At 39.6% G+C, this 4079-nt stretch overlaps 1 protein-coding gene across 2 annotated transcripts in view; it reads left to right on the top strand.

Moving 5' to 3' along the window:
- LPCAT2 (lysophosphatidylcholine acyltransferase 2) overlaps window positions 1–4079 on the top strand; it is a 68406-nt gene that overhangs the window by 44315 nt on the left and 20012 nt on the right. The gene's annotated exons all lie outside the window — the stretch shown is intronic.

A 4079-nucleotide genomic window follows, 5' to 3' on the forward strand; every position in this document is an offset into this window, starting at 1 on the left:
ACTTAGCCTATGGTCAGGCCTACACATTACCTCTTCTGTAGGTAAATGTTCTCCTTTCCTTTCCTCAGCAGAACGTATTGTTCCCCTTTTGGGCACCCATATTGGTTTGATAATCCTATACAATATATTAGTTGTGTGACCTTTTATAAGTAGCTTAACTTCTCTGAGTTTTCCTTTCCTTATTTCAAATGCTTTTATGTCTTTCATGGAAATTCTATAAAATCGATATACCAAAGAATGTTATATACAAATATAATAGTTTAGTATTAATAGTAGAAATGTGAAAATAGACCTCAGATTATAGTTAAAACACCTAGTTTTCTGTGGGTCTCTTTGATCCTTGAGGACAGCAATCCTGATGTTTTCATCTTTCTCTCCTAAACATTGAGTCCAAGTCCTGAAACATAATAAAAGAAATTGAATCATTATGAAGTAGGCAGGGGAGATACTATTATCATCAGCTTGCAGATTGAAATTAAGGTCCAAAATGCTGAGTGATATAAGGATTTAGTTATGTCCTGGCCACTTTTCCCTGAGTTTACCAATAGAACTTCCAAAGACTGCTGAAGGGCTTGTACCCTGACTCTACCTAGTATCAAGGGTGAGGTTTCTCAAAGTATTATCTGGGACTATCTGTCATAGACTGACTTCTGCAGATACTTATTAAAAATATAAAATCTCACAAATGTAATTTTGAGCAAAGAGAATCCAGACACACAAAATCAGAAAAGAGAGGACAGTACTACCAAATTTACAGAAATAAGAAGTATTATGAAACAGTACTATGAGCAACTGTATGCCAACAAATTGGTTAACCTAGATGTAATGGACAAATTCCTAGAAATGTACAACCTACCAGGACTGAATCATGAAGAAACAGAAAATATGAACAGACCTAACTAGTAAGGAGATTGAATGAGTAATTTTTTTTAAAACTCCCAACAAGGAAAATCCCAGGACCAGATGGCTTCACTAGTGAATTCTACCAAATGTTTCAAGAAGAGTTAACACTAATCCTTCTCAAACTCTTCCCAAAAATTGAAGAGGAGGGAATACTTCCCAACTCATTCTATGAGGCCAACATTATCCTGACACCAAGTTCAGAAAAAGATAGTACAGTTGACCCTTGAACAACACAGGGGTTAGGGGAACCAAACCCCGTGCAGTCGAAAATCTCCATATAACTTTATAGTCGGCCCTATGTATCCATGATTCTGCATCCAGAGATTCAACCAAGCTCAAGTGTAGTACTGTAGTATGTATTTACTGAATAAAATCCTAGTAGAAATGAAGGCACATAGTTCAAACCCGTATTGTTCAAGTGTCAACGGTACATGAAAAGAAAACTACGGACCAATGTCCTATATGAATTGTTTTTGTAATTTATTTATTTTGGTCTTAATTGCAGCAGGCGGGCTCCTTACTTGCGGCTCGCCAACTCCTTTAGTTGCAGCACGTGTGCTACTTAATGGCAGCACATGTGCTCCTTAGTTGCAGCTCATGGGCTCCTTAGTTGTGGCATGCATGTGGGATCTAGTTCCCTGACCAGGGATCGAACCCATCTCCCTTGCATTGGAAGGCAGATTCTTAACTACTGCACCACCAGGGAAGTCCCCCATATGAATATTGATGCAACAATTCTGAACAAAATACTAGCAAACAGAACTTAACAGCACATAAAGAGGATTTTACATCATGACTAAGTGGGATTTATTCCTTGAACGCAAGGGTGGTTCAACATATGAAAATCAATCAATGTAATAAACCACATTAACAGAATGAAGGGGGAAAAAACACAGTTACCTCAATCGATCCAGAAAAAGCATTTGACAAAATTCAACCCCCTTTCAGATAAAAACACTTAACAAACTAGGAATAGAAGAAAAGTATCTCAACATAATAAAAACCATATATGAAAAGCCCACAGCCAACAGCATACTCAATGGTTTGAGCCTGAAAACCTTTCCTCTAAGATTAGGAACACAAAAGGATGCCTGCTTTCACTACTCCTATTCAGCATAGTACTGGAAGCCCTAGCCAAAACAGTTAGGCAAGAAAAGAAATGAAAGGAATATGAGCTGGAAAGGAAGAAGAAAAATTATCTCTGCTCACAGAATACATGATCTTATATGTAAAAAAACCCTGCAGACAACTCACACACACACAATTGTTAGAACTAATAAACTAATTCAGCAGAGTTGCAGGATACAAATCCACACACAAAACTTAGTTGTGGGGACTTCCCTGGTGGCTCAGTGGTTAAGAATCCGCCTGCCAATGCAGGGGACACGGGTTTGATCCCTGGTCTGGGAAGATCCCACATGCCGCAGAGCAACTAAGTCCGTGCGCCACAACTACTGAGCCTATGCTGTAGAGTCTGCAAGCCACAACTACTGAAGCCTGCATGCCACAACTACTGAAGCCCATGAGCCTACAGCCCATGCTCCACAACAAGAGAAGCCACCACAATGAGAAACCCGTGCACCGCGACAAAGAGTAGCCCCTGATCACCACAACTAGAGAAAGCCCGCGCGCAGCATCAAAGACCCAATGCAGCCATAAATAAATAAATAAAAGAATCTGCCTACCAATGCAGGGGATACAGGTTCGATCATTGGTCCGAGAAGATCCCACATGCTGTGGAGCAACTAAGCCCGTGCAATGCAATTAGTGACCCTGCACTCTAGAGCCCTCATGCCACAAGTACTGAAGCCCACGTGCTTAGAGCCCATGCTCCGCAACAAGAGTAGCCACTGCAGTGAGAAGCCTGTGCACCGCGCCGAAGACCCAATGCAGCCAAAAATAAATAATTAAAAAAAAAAAAAAAACTTAGTTGTGTTTCTATACACTAACAATAAACAATATGAAAAAGAAATTAAGAAAGTGACTCTATTTACAGCAGCATTAAAAAGAATAAAATAGGAATAAACAACCAAGGAGGTAGAAGACTTGTACACTGGAAACTACAAAGCGTTGTTCAAAGAAATTTAAAAAGATGCAAATAAATGGAAAGACATCCTGTGTTCATGGATTGGAATTCTTAATATTGTTAAGAAGTCAATACTACCCAAAGTGGTCTACAGAGTCCGTGCAATCCCTATCAAAATCCCGACAAAAAATTTTTTTACAGAAGTCAGAAAGTCCATCCTAAAATTCATATGGAATCTCAAAGGATGCTGAATAGACAAAATAGTCTTGCACAAGAACAAAGTTGGAAGTCTTACACTTCCTGATTTCAAAACTTACTACAAAGCTACAGTAATCCAAATAGTGTGGTACTGGCATAAAGACAGACATATGAACCAATGGTATAGAATAGACAGCCCAGAAATAAACCTGTGTGTGTGCATACAAATGATTTTCGATAAGGTGCCAAGACCATTCAATGGGGAAAGAACAGTCTTTTCAACAAATGGTACTGAGAAAACTGGATAACCACATGCAGAAGAATGAAGTGGACTCTTACCTTATGCCATATATAAAAATTAACTCAAAATGGGTCTAAGAGCTAAAACTATTATAAAATGGGGGACTTCCCTGGTGGCACAGTGGTTAAGACTCTGCGCTCCCTGTGTAGGGGGCCCGGGTTCGATCCCTGGTCAGGGAACTAGATCCCACATGCGCGCCACAACTAGGAGTTCACCTGCCACAACTAAGGAGCCCATGAGCCGCAACTCAAGTGTTGAGCCCATGTGCCACAACTAAGGAGCCCATGTGCCACAACTAAGGAGCCCAACTAGGGCGCCGCCTGCTGCAACTAACTAGGGAGCCACCTGCCGCAACTAAGACTCAGTGCAACCAAATAAATAAATAAATATTTTTTAAAAGATGGTTAAAATGGTAAATTGCACATTACATGTATTTAACCACAATTTTAAATTTTTTTAATTAAAAATTTAAAAACAAGATACAAAAAAGTATATGCTATATGATTCCATTTATTTAAGGTACAAAAATGAATCTGTGGTGTTAGATGTCAGGACAATGGTTAGTTACCCTTGGGAGAGGAGAATAACTGGAAAGAGGCATGAAGAGGCTTTGGAAGTCCTGATGATGTTCTATTTCTTGATTGGGGTGGT

The sequence above is a fragment of the Neophocaena asiaeorientalis genome, unplaced genomic scaffold (assembly GCF_003031525.2).
Source record: "Neophocaena asiaeorientalis asiaeorientalis breed wild unplaced genomic scaffold, Neophocaena_asiaeorientalis_V1.1 scaffold438, whole genome shotgun sequence".
NCBI classification, from domain to species: Eukaryota; Metazoa; Chordata; class Mammalia; order Artiodactyla; family Phocoenidae; genus Neophocaena; species Neophocaena asiaeorientalis.